The following is a 17,779-nucleotide window of genomic DNA, read 5'->3' on the forward strand; positions in this document are numbered from 1 at the left end:
TAAATTTCTTCCCTACAATGCTTTATTATTATTCTAGCTCCCAAGAGAGTACCATCTTTCAGCCCAAGACCCTTGACAGAGGCCCTTCAACTCTGTCGCCTTTTCTCATCTCTGGAATTCTGACACCACCCATGACTCCTTTCCTTGTTCATTTACTAGGTTTTGTTCCTTTTTTTCCTTTTGTTTCGATATCCTATTGTATCTGTGCCTTTTGGGCTTCACATCCTTTTTGGAAAAAGAAGCACAGGTAATATAATGAATGAGGATGCTCTTCCTTCCTGGTTCCCTCTAAGTCAAGTTTCTCCAACCCGCTGGTCCGCTTGGCTTTGAATGAGGCTCAACACAAATTCATAAACTTTCTTAAAACATTTTGAGATTTTTTGGTGATTTTTATTTTTATTATTTATTTATTTATTACCTCATCAGCTATCCTTAGTGTTAGTGTATTTTATGTGTGGCCCAAAACAATTCTTCCAACGTGGCCCAGGGAAGCCAAAAGATTGGACATCGCGCTCTAAGTGTTCCCCAAGTTTCCACTGTTTTCAGAGCACATGTCCCAGGTAATAACACACAGCCCATCCTTTAGCGACTGCTCAGGGCGGAAGCTGTGGAGAAGGGAGTTCGACTACGAGCTGGTGCTCTAAGCCTCCAGCACGCGACGACCGACGACGGGGATCCGGAACCAACAAGCTCCACTCCCGCATTACACACACACACACACACGCACGCACGCACACGCACACACACGCGAACCAACAAGCTCCACTCCCGCATTACACACACACGCACACGCGCGCCGCCCAAGGGTAGCCGTCTGCAGGGCCGCAGCTAAGCAGCCCGGGGAGAGAGCGAGCGGCGCGTGCGCCCCCGCTGATTGGCTGGCGCAGCCGGCACCGGAGCCAATGGGAGCACGCCTTGTTGTCAGGCGCGCAGCCGGCCGGCGCGGTAGTCTGGACAGACTGGCCGTTGCTGTGGAGACGCCTGGTGAGTTCCTGGAAGGCTGGTTTGAAGGCGGTTCCGGGTGGGGGTGAGGCTTGGCAGAGCCGGGGGCACAGGCCGGAGGGGCTGCAGGCACGAGGCTGGGTTACGTGAGGACGCTGGGGGTTTCGCGGGCAGCTTTAGAGCCCCAGTCAGGGAAACCGAGGCCAGGCTTCCTGGCTCCCTCGCGAGCCTCTTCATGGCTCTCGCCGCCGCCCTGAGGTGCCTAGAATGGGTTCCGGCCTCCGGGGAGGTTCCCAGTAACCGCAGGAGCCACCACTGATTTGGCATCTGCTGGATGCAAAGCCCGGCGCGCTAACCCTTTACTCGCGACCTTTCGCTTCACCTTCACAGCAGCCCTGCGAGGTGAGTGCTGTTATTAGTGCCATTTACAGGAGTGGAAACTGAGGCCGAGGGTAGGTGAAATGATTTGCTCCAAGTCACCCAGTGGGTGAGCGCGACTCCAGACTGAAAATTTTGACCGTTCTGCTTCACTACCTCCCCGCAGGAGGCGGGCCCTGGCCAGATGGAACTCGCCTGACATTCCCAAGGTGTCTGTCTGCACAAGTGGCTTTGGGAGTCACTTGTCAGGACCTGGGTTATTACAGCTTATAAGTGTGGGACTGTGGGATTCCATGTGGCTAAGATTCCTTCTGTGTGATTATTGTGGTTAGAAATAGAATATGCTTAGAACAGTCTCGTTCAGCGGTTGGCAAACTTTTGTTGTAAATGTATCAATGTTTACATTGTTATATTGTAAGTATAATGAGTATAATAGTATTCATAATTGTAGTTTAGGCTTGGGGGGGCCATACTCTGTCTACTTAAGTGTAGCGATGTAGTGTGGATACAGCCAAAGACAATACATAAGAGAGTAGCTGTGTTGCAATAAAATTTTAATTATGGGGGCCGAAATTTTAATTTTATATATTGTTTATATAATTTTCATGTTTCATGATTTTTTTCCTCAAATATTAAAAAATATAAAAACCATTCTTTGCTCGTGGGCTGTACAAAAAGGGTGGGCTGGTTAGCTTGCAGAACCTTCATCTAGTACAAAGCCTTATACATGAGGGGAAACAGACTGAGAGACTGGCATCTATGTCAAGTCAGTCACACAGCCAGGGCACTGCCACCACTGAGCTTAAGACATAGGCTTCCCACCTTCCAGGCCAGGAAACACCCCCAGTTATCACTCTGGATCAGGGTGCTGAGGTCTCAAAGTCTGCTATTCTTTTTTGTTTGTTTGTTTGAGACGGAGTCTCGCTCTTTCACCCAGGCTGGAGTGCAGTGGCGCGATCTCAAAGTCTGCTATTCTTTATCGTGTTCTGAGGCCATGGAAACTATAAGAGGTTTGGAAACTTACTAGCTTAGACTAATAAGCCTGGTGAATGTGCTGCTATCTGAGGAAATGCAGCTGCTGGGCTAGGAGTCAGAAATGAATAGATATTTTTCTTTTTCATGATTATTCAATAGCTTTTTTGTGTGTGTGTGACAGAGTCTTGGTCTGTCGCCCAGGCTGGAGTGCAGTGGCATGATGTTGGCTCACTGCAATATCCGCCTCCCGGGTTCAAGCAGTTCTCCTGTCTCGGCCTCCCGAGTAGCTGGGACTACAGGCGCCCGCCATCACCCTTGGCTAATTTTTGTATTTTTAATAGAGACGGGGTTTCACCGTATTGGTCAGGCTGCTCTCAAACTCCTGACCTCAGGTGATCCACCCGCCTCGGCCTCTGAAAGTGTTGGGATTACAGGCGTGAGACACCGCGCCCGGCCTCAATAGCTTTTTTTTTTAAAGCTCCTTTTAGTGAGTTTCTTGGATTTATGGTGAACAATACATAAATGGTTACCATCCTCACATTGCTTACAGATGATAAGTATATAATCAAAATGGTTATTTCTTTTCAAGCTTTTTTTTTTCTTTTTTTTGAGATGGAGTCTCTCCTGTGGCCTAGACTGGAGTGCAGTGGCACGATCTCGCCTCACTGCAAGCTCTGCCTCCTGGGTTCACGCCATTCTCCTGTCTCAGCCTCCCTAGTAGCTGGGACTACAGGCGCCCGCCACCACGCCCGGCTAGTTTTTTGTATTTTTTAGTAGAGACGGAGTTTCACCGTGTTAGCCAGGATGGTCTTGATCTCCTGACCTCATGATCCGCCCGCCTCAGCCTCCAAAAGTGCTGGGATTACAGGCGTGAGCCACCATGCCCAGCCTCTTTTTAAGCTTTTTAAACTAATTTTAGATTTAGAGAAAAATTGCAACAATACAAAACGTTCTGTTATGTCCCTCACCCTGCTTTCCCTAATGTTAACATCTTACATAATCATACAATTATCAAGAACAGAAAGCTAGTGCTGGTACAGTATTATTAACTACATTACAGATGTGATATGAATGTTACCATTTTTTAAATTAAGGTTGTGTTTTCATTCCAGGACCCTATCCAAGATCCCATGTTGCATTTAGTTATTTCTCCTTGGTCCATAACATTTCCTTAGTCTTTTCTTGTTTTCCTTGGCTTTGATGCTTTTAAAGAGTAGTGATCAGTTATTTTGTCTAATGTCTGTCAATTTAAAGGTTTGTCCAGTGTTTTCTAATGATTGGGGTGAGATTATACGTTGTTGGCCAGAATAACACAAAGACACATTATCTTTTGTGTCTTTCTCAGTGCATCAGATGGAGTCCAAGATACTGGTATGTCTTATTACTGGTGATATTTACCTTGATCTATTGGTTTACTTGGTGTCTGCCAGGTTTCTACACCATAAAATTACTATCCCTTTCTAATTAATAAGTCTCTTGGGAGAGATACATTGAGAGGACACAAATTCTGGTTCTCCACAAATTTGCCCACTGACTTTAGCATCCATCTGCAGATCTTTGTGGTGTTTGTCTAAAGGTAATTATTTCTCTCTTTCCTTCTACATTATTAAGTCAAGTTCTACTGAAAGGAGAACCACCCTCTCTCTCTTTTATTTATTTATTTGATTATTTATGTGTCAGCGTAGGCCATGGATATGTATTATATTCTATGAGTTAAAATTCATTATCATCATTATTTTGTTGCTTACTGTTCCGGCATTGGCTAATTAGTTAGGATCTCCTTCAGGTTAGCTTCTGTGGCCTATCAACTGGCCCTCATTTTTTTTTTTTTTTTCCTTTGAGCACTTACTTACTTTATGGCACACCACAAGGTGTTCCAGGCTCATCTTGTGTTTTCTCTGACCCAACTCTGGAATCACAGTTCTTTTTGTCTTTAGCCTATCCAGTCGAGATACCATTTTCCACAGTTACTTAGGTTAGTTCTTTTCTTCCTCATGCCTTTCAGAGTGGTTATGTTAGTTGTAATAGTTAGGTTCATTGTTAGTGTTTATATTTCATTTTGAGTTCCCCCTACATCCTAGCTGATTTTAGTTTGTTTTTGCGGTATGAATTATGACTGATTTCTGAGAGTCAGAGCTACACACAAAGGTATACTCAGAGAAGTGTCTTTCCTTCCTTATGCCTACTGCCCTGTTCCCATTCACCCCTTCTTTTCACCGCTTTCCCACCTACCCTGTATAGCTAACTTTGGTATCTGGATTATCTCGTGTTTCTTTCGCACAAGTGAACAGATAGTTGTGTATTTTTTCATATCCTCTTCTTTCTTATACAAAGGTGACATGCTATAGATAATTGTGTTTGCTTTTTTCACTTAATAGTATGTTTTAGGCCAGGCGCAGTGGCTCATGCCTGTAATCCCAGCAATTTAGGAGGTTGAGGTGGGCAGATTGCCTGAGGTCGGGATTTCAAGACTAGCCTGGCCAACATGGTGAAACCCCGTCTCTACTAAAAATACAAAAAAATTAGCCGGGTGTGGTGGTGGGCACCTGTAATCCCAGCCACTTGGAAGGCTGAGGCTGGAGAATCACTTGAACCTGGGAGGCAGAGGTTGCAGTGAGCCGAGATTGCACCATTGCACTCCAGCCTGGGTGACCAACCGAGTGAGACTCCATCTCAAAAAAAAAAAAAAAATAGTGTGTCTTGAAAATCACCCCGTATCTGTTCATAGAGATCTTCCTCATTCATTTTTTTTTTTTTGAAACGGAGTCTCGCTCTTTTGCCCAGGCCTGAGTGCAGTAGCGCTATCTCAGCTCACTGCAAGCTCCGCCTCCCAGGTTCACGCCATTCTGCTGCCTCAGCCTCCCAAGTAGCTGGGACTACAGGTACGCGCCACCACACCCGGCTAATTTTTTGTATTTTTAGTAGAGACAGGGTTTCACCGTGTTAGCCAGGATGGTCTCGATCTTCTGACCTTGTGATCCGCCTGCCTCAGCCTCCCAAATTGCTGGGATTACAGGCGTGAGCCACCGTGCCCGGCCCCTCATTAATTTTTGAAAACATCTTTATTGAGGCCAGGCATGGTGGCTCATGCCTATAATCCCAGACTTTGGGAGGCTGAGGCGGGCAGATCATTTGAGGTCTGGAGTTTGAGGCCAGCCTGACCAACATGGTGAAACCCCTTTCTACTAAAAATACAAAAAAAATTAGCTGGGCATGGTGGTGCATGCCTGTAGTCCCAGCTACCTGGGAAGCTGAGGCAGGAGTATTGCTTGAACCCGGGAGGTGGAGGTTGCAGTGAGCCGAGATCGTGCCACTGCACTCCAGCCAGGGTGACAGAGTGAGACCCCGTCTCAAGAAAACACAAACAAACAAAAACATCTTTATCGAGATATAATTTACATACCTTACAATTCACCCATTTAAGTATACAATTGAGTGGTTTTTAGTATATGCACAGTTATGCAAGCATCATCACAATACATTTTAGAACATTTTTATCACCCTTAAACCCTGATCCATTAGCAATTAGCAGTTACTTCCCATCCTGTCTTCCCCCAGCTCTAGGCAACCACGAATCCACTTTCTGACTTTATAAATTTGCCTGTTTTGGACATTTCATGTAAATGGGATCATACAATATGTGATATTTTGTTACTGGCCTCTTCCACTTAGGATAATGTTTTCATGGTTCATCCATGTTGTCAGTGTTTCATTATTTTTGTGGCTGAATAATATTCCATTTTATGGATATACCACCTTTTGTTTATCCATTTATCAGTTGATGGATTTTGGGTTTCTACTTATGCATTATTTTGAATTATGTTGCTATGAACATTGCCTCATTAATTTTTACAGCTGCATATTACTTCATTATATGAATGTACCATAGTATGTACCACAGTACATTATAATAGTTTATTCATCTACTGTCCTATCTATGGCCATTTAAGCTGCTTCCATTACCTTGCAGTTACAAATAGTGCTGCACGGTGAATAATTCTGTGCGTATGTATTTTTGTATTGTTGGAGGTACATATTCAGGGTAGTTTCTAGAAGTGGAATTGCTGGGTTGAAAAATGCATATGTAGTTTTCTCAGATACAGTCAAATTTCCCTCCAGAAGGGTTGTACCAATTTCCAACAGTGTATGAGAATAGCGCCTGTTTCTCCACAACCTTGCCAACAGTGTGTGCTGTCATGCTTTAATTTTTGCAGTGAGAAATAGTGTCTAGTGTTGTTTTGTTTTAATATACATCTCTCTATGAATGATTCGAACATTTTTTTCATGTTTTCGAGCTAGTTGTGTCTTCTTTTGTGATTTATCTGTTTGTATTTTTTCTCCATTTGTCTACCAGGTTTTCGTTTTTCTGTTCTTTAGCTTTTTAAAAAAAATTGTGGGCCGGGCGCGGTGGCTCACACCTGTAATCCCAGCGCTTTGGGAGGCTGAGGCGGGCAGATCACGAGGTCAGGAGATTGAGACCATCCTGGCTAATATGGTGAAACCCCATCTCTACTAAAAATACAAAAAAAATTAGCTGGGCGTGATGGCGGGCACCTGTAGTCCCAGCTACTCAGGAGGCTGAGGCAGGAGAATGTCGTGAACCTGGGAGGCAGAGCTTGAAGTGAGCCGAAATCGCGTCACTGCACTCCAGCCTGGGTGACAGAGCGAGACTCTGTCTCAAAAAAAAAAAAAAAAAAAAAAAAATTGTGATAAAATATAAGCAACATACAATTTATCTTTTTTTTTTTTTTTTTTGAGATGGAGTCTCTGTCACCAGGCTGGAGTGCAATGGCACGATCTCGGCTCACTGCAACCTCCACCTCTTGGGTTCAAGCAATTCTCCTGCCTCAGCCTCCCGAGTAGCTGGGACTACAGGCGCGTGCCACCATGCCCAGCTAATTTTTTTGTATTTTTAGCAGAGACAGGGTTTCACTGTGTTAGCCAGGATGGTCTCCATCTCCTGACCTCCTCATCCGCCTGCCTCAGCCTCCCAAAGTGCTAGGATTACAGGCGTGAGCCACTGCGCCTGACCCAATTTATCATTTTAACCATTTTTTAAGTGTGCCATTTTGTGCCATTAAATACATCCACATTGTTATGCAGCCATCACCACCATCCATCTCCGGAACTTTTTTCATCTTTTCAAACTGAAACTCTGTATCCATTAACAGGAATTCCCATTCTTCCCTCCCCCAGCCCTGTGGCCACTATTCTCCTTTCTGTTTCTATGAACTTGACTACTGTAGGTACCTTATATACATGGAATCATACAATATTTGTCTTTTTATGACTGGCTTATTCCACTTACTATAATATCTTCAAGGTTCATCCATGTTGTAGCATATGTCGGAATTACCTTCTTTTTTGTGACATGTGTCAGGATTACCTTCCGTTTTAAGGCTGAATAATAAATGTTTCATTGTATGTATATACTACATTTTGTTTAGCCATTCATCTGTCGATGGACAGTTGGGTTGCTTTCACCATTCTTTTTTTTTTTTCTTAGCTTCAGCTTAAAGGAGGCCACCTTTCGACTATTGTAAATAATGCTGTGTCCCTCAGTTGTAAAACGTTATTTATTTTAAATAGTATGGTGCTCTTGTTACCCAGGCTGGAATGCAGTGGCGCGATCACAGCTCACTGCAGCCTCAACCTTCTACCTCAACTGCCCTGAGTAGCTGGGACTACTGATGTGCACCACCATGCCCTGGCTAATTTTTAAATTTTTTGTAGAGATGGAGTCTCTCTGTGTTGCCCAGGCTGGTTTTGAACTCCTGGCCTCAAGCAATCCTTTCACCTCGGCTTCCCAAAGTGCTGGGACTAAAGGTGTGAGCCACCATGCCCATCCCGTTTCTCACTTTTTAAGAGCTGTTTGTATATTAGGGATATTAGTCCGTTGTCAGTGGTATATGTTGCAAATATTTTCTCCCAATTTGTTAGCTTTTAATTTTTTTTCTGAGTTTTTAAATTTTTTTTGTCATGCAAAATTTTTTAAATTTTTATGTAGTTAAATGTATCACTCTTTTCCTTTACTGTTTCTGAATTTTAAATCATATTTGGCCCTTCTCTGCTACTTAATACTAAATGTTAATACAAAGGTTAAAGAGGAATTCACCAATATCTCCTTCAGTAGTTGTATGGTTTCATTTTTTATCATTTAGATTTCTAATTCATTTGCAAGTTTATTCTTGTGAGTTATCTTTTTCCAACAGTGAATACTGTTCCAGCAGTATTTAATACAAAGTTCATCTTGACTCTAGTGATTTGAGATGCCATCTTTGCCATATTTTTTACTTCCATATGTATTTGAGTCTAATTCTGGACCTCATCTTTTTGTCTACATATGCAGCAGTACCGCACTGATTTCATTATGAAGGCTTTGTACAGTATGTTTTAATGTCTGTTGTACCTATCCCCCCTTACAATTTTTTGTTTTCATTGTTTTCCTAGTCTTAAATTTTTGTTTTTCCATATGAATTTTAGTATCAACTTGTTAATATTATCTTGTCAGTATTTGTATTGGGATTGCATTGAATGTATAAATTAACTTGGGAAGAACTGACATCTTTATATTTTTGAATCCTATCCAAGAACAGGGGATATCATTTCATTTGTTCAAATTAACTTTAGTGTCTTTTAATAGTGATTTAAACTTTTTCTTGCACAGTTTTAATTAACTTTATTCCTAAGTATTTAATGATCTTGTTGCTATTGCAAATGGGATTTTTCTCTACCATAATGTCTTCTTTTATGGTTTCTATATATGAAGGCTATTGATTTTTTTGAGAAGGAGTCTCACTCTGTCTCCCAGGCTGGAGTGCAGTGGCTCAGTCTTGGCTCACTGCAACCTCCGCCTCCCAAGTTCAAGTGATTCTCCTGCCTCAGCTTCCTGAGTAGCTGGGATTACAGGCATGCGCCACCACGCCCGGCTGATTTTTGTATTTTTGGTAGAGACAGGGTTTCACCATGTTGGTCAGGCTAGCCTCGAACTCCTGACTTCGTGATCCTCCTACCTCGGCCTCTCAAAGTGCTGGGATTACAGGCGTGAGCCTGTAATTTTTGTATTTTTGGTAGAGACAGGGTTTCACCATGTTGGCCAGGGTGGTCTCGAACTGCTGACCTCAAGCAATCCACCCACCTCAGCCTGGCAGAGCACTGGGATTACAGGCGTGAGCCACCATGCCCAGCCCGCTGAGTTATTACTGAATAAATTTTATCATTGATTTTGGGGTTTTCCAGGTAGCATATCATATTATCTACAATTAGTGATAGCTTTTCTTTACCCATTTTTTTTTTTTTTTTGAGACGGAGTTTCGCCCTTGTTGCCCAGGCTGGAGTGCAATGGTGCAATCTTGGCTCACCACAACCTCTGCCTCCTGGGTTCAAGCAATTCTCCTGCTTCAGCCTCCTGAGTAGCTGGGATCACAAGCATGCGCCACCATGCCCAGCTAATTTTGTATTTTTAGTAGAGATGGGGTTTCTCCATGTTGGTCAGGCTGGTCTCGAACTCCTGACCTCAGGTGATCCACTCGCCTCGGCCTCCCAAAGTGCTGGGATTACAGGCGTGAGTCACTGCGCTTGGTCTTTACCCATTTTTATATCTCGAATTGATTTCTCTCTTCTAATTTCATTGGCTAATATTGCACCGGTGTATAGTAGCAGAGATAGTGGACGTTTTTGCTTTGTTCTTGATATTAATCTCTGAAATTAATGGACATGCCTCTGAAATAAGGTTTGCCCATGAAATAAGATTTGGGCTTTAGGACTAAGGTATATTTATATATTAAAATATCTCTCAATTTCTGTATTTTCCTGAGTATTTTTTATTATGAATAGATACTGAATTTTGTCAGACTTTCTCTTCTATGGAGATAATCGTGTAATTATTTTTCCCTTAGATGATTACGTTGTGTTTTCATATGTGATGTGTGTTTTTTTGTTAGTATCTGTTTTTTATTTTTTTATTTTTGATACGGGGTCTCACTTTGTCACCCAGGCCGGCATACAGTGGTGCAATTACTGCTTACTGCTGCCTCAACTTCTCAGACTCAAATGATCCTCCTCCGTCAGCCTCCCAAGTAGCTGGGATTACAGGCATGTGCCACTACACCCAGCTAATTTTTAATTTTTTTGTGTAGAGATGAGGTCTCCCTGTGTTGCCCAGACTGGTCTCGAACTCCTGCCTCAGCCTCCCAAAGTGCTGGGATTATAGGCAGATTACAGTCATGAGCCACCATGTCTGTCCGTTAGTATTTCTTTAAATTTCTCCAACATTTTCATTGCATTTCCTTTTATCTGGAAGTTGTTTATCAGGAGATTCTTAAATTTTTAGATAGACACACCTTTCTTCTGTTGGTGGTGATGGTCGTGTTAGCAAATTCTAGTTTTAAGCATTATGATTGGCAAGTGTTGTTTTTAGTATCTTTACTTGATGGAAGGTGTTTCCTTTGTGACATGAGCAGTTTTTGTGTGTGTGTGTGTGAATGTGCTGTGAGCACTGGAGAAGAATATATCATTTGTGTTATCAAGGTGTGGAGTTTGATATACATCTATATCATCTCCTCTATTATATTGTTTAGATCAATCATCTATCTTCTCATTTTTTCTCCACTTGATTTGTCTTTAAAAACAATTTTTTTTTTTTGAGACAAGGTCTCGCTCTGTATCCCAGGCTGGAGTGCAGTGGTGTGATCATGGCTCACTGCAGCCTTGAACTCCTGGGTTGAAGTGATCCTCCTTCTTCCGTCTCCTCAGTAGCTGGGACTACAGGTGCATGCCACCATGCCTGGCTAATTTTCATTTTATTTATTTATGTATTTATTTTAGAGATAGGGATCTCACTATCTTGCCCAGGGTGGTCTTGGACTCCTGGAATCAAAGGATCCTCCTACCCCAGCCTCCCAAAGTGCTGGGATTACAGGCATGAGCCACCAAGCCTGGCCATCATTTTAAAATTTTTTTGTAGAGACAGGGTCTCGCTATGTTGCCCAGGCTAGTCTCGAACTCTTGGGCTCAAGCCATCTTCCTGCCTTGGCCTGCCAAAGTGTTGGACTTACAAGTGTGAGCCACAGTGCCCGATCAATTTGTCTTTTTTAAAAAATTATTTATTTATTATTTTTTAAGAGATGGGGTCTTGCTGTGTTGCCCAGGCTGGACTTGAACTTCTGGGCCTTAGCCTCCTGAGTAGGTGAAATTACAGGTGCACACTGCCATACTTGGTGCGTGATCTGTCTTGTTTTGAGATTGGTTTGAAGTCTCTAATTTTTAGGGTGTTACTGTTTATGTGTCCTTGCATCTCCTTTGGGTTATTCTTTGTTTTTTGTTTTTGTTTTTGTTTTGGAGACAGAGCCTCACTCTGTTGCCCCAGGCTGGAGTGCAGTGGCTCTGCCTCCCAGGTTCAAGCGATTCTCCTGCCTCAACTTCCCAAGTAGCTGGGATTATAGGCACATGCCACCATCCCCAGCTATTTTTTGTGTTTTTAGTAAAGGTGGGGTTTCACCATGTTGGCCAGGCTGGTCTCGAATCCCCAACCTCAGGTGATCTACCCACCTTGGCCTCCCAAAGTGCTAGGATTACAGGTGTGAGCCACCATGCCCGGCCAGCATATTCCTGACTGTCATTATCATCAGTGTGAATTGTGCCTTTGTTACATTTAATATTTTTGGGCTTGAATTCTACTTTGATGTCTATCCCTGCGCTATTTTTTAACAAATTGTATTTCCTTTTATTAGAATATTTTTATACTTATTATATTTAATTAAATTATTTGACCTTTTTTGGAGTTATAATTCTGTGACTTTTGACACATGTATAGATTTGTTACCACCACCATCATTACCACTATCAGGATAAGGAACAGTCCATTGCTTATGGCACCCCTTTACAGACACCTTCCTTTACCCCGGGCTGCCCCTGATGTGTTCACCATCACTAGAGTTTTGTCATTTCAAGAATGTCAGGTAAATAGAAATTTAATAGTGTACAACCTTTTGAGACTGGCTTCTCTCACTTAGCATAATGCCTTTGAAATTCACCTCAGTTGTTTCATATATCAATTGTTTGTTCCTTCACATTAGTAGTAGTATTCCACTGTATGATATATCAGTTTATCTACTTACCTAATGAAGGATATTTGAGTTGTTTCCAGTTTTTGGTGATTTGAGTGGAGCTGTAAACATTTTTATACAAGTTTTGTGTGAACATTTCTCTAGGATAAATAACTAGGAGTGAGATTGATGTATCATATGCTAGTGTATGTTGAGCTTTATAAGAAACGTTTCCTAGCATGGTTGAACCATTTTCCATTCCTATCAGCAGTGTATGATTCCTCCAGTTGCTCTGTGTTGGCATTATCAGTTTTTTTAAAAATACAGCTATTTTAATAGGTGCATATGGTAGCTCATCATGGTTTTAATTCATATTTCTCTAATGATGAATGAGGTTGAGCATCTTTTAATGTACTTACTTGTCTTTGGTGAAGTGTCTGTTCAAGTCTTTTGCCCATTTTTTAATTGGTCTTTTTTTATTGTGCCAAAATTTGTATAACATAAAATTTACCACTGTAACCATTTTAAGTGAACAATTCAGTGGCATAAAGAACATTCACAACATTGTATAACTATGCCACTATCTATTTCCAGAAAATTTTTATCATACCAAACAAAAACTTTGTGTTTATTAGGCAGTAACTCTTGATTCCTCCCTTCTTGCAGCCTCTGGTACTTTCGATCTCTAGGTACCTTGTATATCAAACAATATTTGTACTTTTGTGTATGGCCTATTTTAGTTAACATAGTGTTTTCAAGGTTCATTCATGTTATATAGCATGTATCACAATTTCATTCCTTTTTATGGCTGAATACTATTTCATTGTATTTGTATACCACATTTTGTTTATCCATCTATTGGTGGACACTTGGTTTGTTTCTACCTTTTGGCTATTGTGAATAATGCTGCAGTGAACATGGGTGAACAAGTATCTGTTCAAGTCCTGTTCTTTCAGTAAAAACCTGAGTGGAATTGCTGGGTCATGTAGTAATTCCATGTCTGACTTTTTGAGGAACTACTAAACTGTTTTCCACAGGGGCTGGACCATTTTACATTCCTACCAGCAGTACATGAGTGTTTGAGTTTTTCTACATCTTTGCCAACACTTGTTATTTTCCGTTTCCTTTCTGTTTTATTTTTTTGATAATAGCCATTCTAGTGGATGGAAATAGTATCTCACTGTAGTTTTGATTTACATTTCCCGGATGACTAATTTACAATTCCCTGATAAGTATCTTATGCACTTACAGGTGTTTTTATATCTTCTTTAGAGAAAATGTCTTTTGAAAGTCATTTACCTGGTTTTTTTTTTTGAGACAGAGACTTGCTCTGTCACCCAGGCTGGAGTGCAGTGGTGCGATTTTGGCTCACTGCAACCTCTGCCGCCCGGGCCCAAGCAATTCTCATGCCTCAGCCTTCTGAGTAGCTAGATTACAGGTGCATGCCACCATGCCCGGCTAATTTTTGTATTTTTAGTAGAGACGGGGTTTCACCATGTTGGCCAGGCTGGTCTCGAACTTCTGGCCTCAAGTGATCTGCCTGCCTCAGCCTCCCAAAGTGCTAGGATTACAGACGTGAACTACCATGCCCGGTTATTTACCCATTTTTAAATTGACTTGTTTGTCTTTTTGTTGTTGAATTGTAGGAGTTCTTTATATATTCTGGATATTAATCTCTTATTAGATATATGATTTACAAATATTTTCTTCCATTCTGTGTGTTGTCTTTTCACTCTTTTGATAGTGTCCTTTGCATAAAAGTTTTACATTTTGATGAGGTCTAATTTATCTATTTTTTTCTTTCGTTTCCTGTGCTTTTGGTGTCATACTTAAGAGGCTATTGCCAGATCCAAGAACATAAAGATTTTTCCGTATGTTTTTTCCTAAGAATTGTTTCTCTCTTGCTGCTTTCAAGATCTTCTCGTTGGTTTTGGGTCTCAATAAGTTGACTATAATGTGTCTCAATGTGGATGTCTTTGTGTACTTCTTAGAAAAAATCAGCCGGGCGCGGTGGCGGGCGCCTCTAATCCCAGCTACTCGGGAGGCTGAGGCAGCAGAATGGCGTGAACCCGGGAGGCGGAGCTTGCAGTGAGCAGAGATCGCGCCACTGCACTCCAGCCTGGGCGACAGAGCGAGACTCCGCCTCAAAAAAAAATAAAAAATAAAAATAAAAATAAAAATCTTCCTATTCCAAATCCAGTGTCCTTTCCATTTTTCCTTCTTACAACCCCAGGTCTAGGTAGGACAGCTGATTTTTACAGTAAGATAGTGGTGAAAAAAAATCGACCAATGGGTAGTTACTGAGTGACTGCTCTGTAAGTGAAGGCAGCAGTTCAGACGGAGGCTATGTGATACTCAATGGGATTAGAGGTGTTTTGGGATTCAGTGCACAGAGCCCAGTGGGTGAGCAGCAGAGAGTGGCTGTGAAGTGGGGGTTTGAGAGGCTCTCCCACTTCTTCTAATCTCCAGTGGGCTCCATAGCTGGCCCCTGGGGCTATAAGTTCTGCTTACTGGGAGTCATCAGGGTGTGGCTGTCGGCCTGCCTTGAGGATGACCAGAGCCTATCTGAGACTTTATTTGGAGTAATGTCTTTGTGTTTTGAAAACGAGTTCAACTTTGTTCCTAATTGGAAACTATTCTATTGATTGTTTACTTCTGGATATTTAAAGAAATGGTAAAATATGCAAACAAAATTTACCATTTTACCCACTTTTTAAGTGTACAGCTCAGTGGCATTATGTACATTCACATTGTTGTGTTACCATCACCACCATCCATCTCCAAAACTCTCTTCATCTTGAAAAGTTGAAACGCTATACCCATTAAGCAGTAACTCTCCATTGCCCTCTCCCCCTCTGGCAACCACCATTCTACTTTCTGTCTGTATGAATTTTTTTTTTTTTTTGAGATGGAGTCTCACTCTGTCGCCCAGGCTGGAGTACAGTGGCGCGATCTTCGCTCACTGCAAGCTCTGCCTCGTGGGTTCACGCCATTCTCCTGCCTCAGCCTCCTGAGTAGCTGGGACTACAGGCGCCCGCCACCACGCCCGGCTAATTTTTTATATTTTTAGTAGAGATGAGGTTTCACCGTGTTAGCCAGGATGGTCTCGATCTCCTGACCTCGTGATCCACCCGCCTCGGCCTCCTGAAGTGCTGGGATTACAGGCGTGAGCCACTGCACCCGGCCCTGTCTGTATGAATTTTCCTATTCTATTTTCCATCTGTAAGTGGAATCATATTTGTTCTTTTGTGTCTGGCTTATTTTACTTAGTGTAGTTTTTAAAGTTTATTTCATGTTGTAGCATGTGCTAGAGTTTCCTTCCTTGTTAAGTTTGAATAGTATTCTGTTGTATGTATACACCACATTTTGTTCATTCATCTATTGTTGGACACTTGGGTTGCTTCTTACCTTTTGGCTATTGTGAAAAATGCTGCTATGAACATGAGTGTACAAGTGTCTGTTCAAGTCCCTGCTTTCATTTATTTTGTGTATATAGCCAGATGTGGAATTTCTGGGTCATGTAGTAATTCTGTATTTAATTTTCTGAGGAACCGCCATACCTTTTTCCATAGTAGCTGCACCATTTTACATTCTCACCAGGAATGTACAAAGACTCCAGTTTCTCCAGGTCCTCATCAATACTTGTTATTTTCTGGCTTTATTTTGCTTTGATAACAGCCTAGATGGAGGGTTTTAATGCTATAGTTTCTACTTTTTTTCATATTGTATAGTGCTCCCAGTGTCCATTTTGGCATAGCTTATGATAGATTAAGTTGCAGTTTCTGGCCAGGCACGGTGGCTCACTGTAATTCCGTGCCTGTAATCCCAGCACTTTGGGAGGCCGAGGCGGGTGGATCACCTGAGGTCAGGAGTTCGAGACCAGCCTGGCCAACATGGTGAAACCCCGTCTCTACTAAAAATACAAAAAATTAGCCAGGCATGGTGGCAGATACCTGTAGTCCCAGCTACTCAGGAGCTGAGGCAGGAGAATCGCTTGAACCCAGGAGGTGGAGGTTGCAGTGAGCCGAGATCGCGCCACTGCACTCCAGCCTAGGCAACAGAGAGAGACTCCGTCTCAAAGAAACAAAAACAAACACAAAAACTGCAGTTTCCAAACTTTTGATTAGCAGTATTCTTTTTTTTCTAAATGTGGAACCCAGGAGATAAAACAGCTATCAGTCTAGGAAAGGTTTGAGTCTTCTTTGTCTGTGAGAAAGTACTTCCTTCCTTGCATGAACCCTTAGGAGAACTCAGAGCCTATTGTGAGAGCCTGTGCTAGAAGTCATTGCTGTAAGCACTGGTGACAGTGGCAGTCATTTTAAATTTATTTTATTATTATTTTTAATAGAGACAGTGTCTCACCTTATTGCCCAGGCTGGTCTCAAAATCCTGGGCTCAAGCAGTCCTTCCGCCTCAGCCTCCACAAGTGCTGGGATTACATGAGCCACTGTGTCCAGCCCCTAGCAGTTATTTTAATTGATAAAAGTGGAGCACATGTTCAATCTGTCTGTTTAAGGCTTATCCCACTGCCTGCTGGGCCCTTCCAGCCCCTTCTGCCAGCCTCTCAGCTAGGACTTTTAACGGGTCCTCCTCCTGCCCTCCCTGACGTATTTGGTAGTGTCCATATCCCCATCCCAGTTCCTCGGGCCAGCCTCCCAGGTGTCAGGTCCTGTGAGTCTACCTCCTAGTGGGATTCCCCTTCATCCCTGCTGTCACGGGTCCATCTGGGATCCTGGCATCTTTTTAAAAATAAGAGCTTTATAATTTACATGCCATGTAGTTCCCCTAAAGTGTACAAATTCAGTGGTTTTTAGTATATTAACAGAGTTGTATAACCACCACCACAATCAGTTTTAGAACATTTTTGTCATCCCAGAAAGAAACCCTAAACCCCTTGGTAGTTGCTCCCCAATTGTCCTTCTCCCCAAGTCCACTAAACCAGCGATTCCCATCTGTTTGGCACGAGGGACTGGTTTCTTGGAAGACAATTTTTCCACGGATCGGAGGCAGAGGGCAGGGACAATTTCTGGATGAAACTGTTTCACTTCACATCATCAGGCATTAGTTAGATTCTCATAAGGAATGCACAACCGAGATCCCTTGCATGCACAGTTCACAATAGGGTTTGTGCTCCTATGAGAATCTAATGCTGCTGCTAATCCGACAGGAGGCAGAGTTCAGGCAGTAATGCTTGCTCACCTGCTGCTCATCTCCTGTTCTGTGTCCCAGTTCCTAACAGCCCATGGACCAGTACTGGTCTGTGGCCTGGGGGTTGGGGACCCCTGCACTAAACTATTTTCTAGCTCTATAGATTTGCCTATTCTGGACATTTCATATAATTGGAGCCAGAAGATATATGCTCTTTTGTGTATGACTTCTTTCATTTAGCATAATATTTTCAAGGTTCTTCCGTGTTGTAGCATGTATCAGAACTTTAT

At 42.4% G+C, this 17,779-nt stretch overlaps 1 protein-coding gene across 3 annotated transcripts in view; it reads left to right on the forward strand.

Moving 5' to 3' along the window:
- The first annotated feature begins 920 nt into the window (after window positions 1-920).
- The window catches only part of CABIN1 (calcineurin binding protein 1), a 160,912-nt gene continuing 144,053 nt past the window's right edge, over window positions 921-17,779 (forward strand). For 2 of the 3 annotated variants that reach the window (XM_030815975.1, XM_030815977.1), the window contains exon 1: window positions 987-1,344. The gene's annotated coding sequence lies outside the window, so the exon portion shown is untranslated. The other variant, XM_030815976.1, reaches the window with a different exon arrangement.

Source organism: Nomascus leucogenys, chromosome 7b (assembly GCF_006542625.1).
Source record: "Nomascus leucogenys isolate Asia chromosome 7b, Asia_NLE_v1, whole genome shotgun sequence".
Lineage (NCBI taxonomy): Eukaryota > Metazoa > Chordata > Mammalia > Primates > Hylobatidae > Nomascus > Nomascus leucogenys.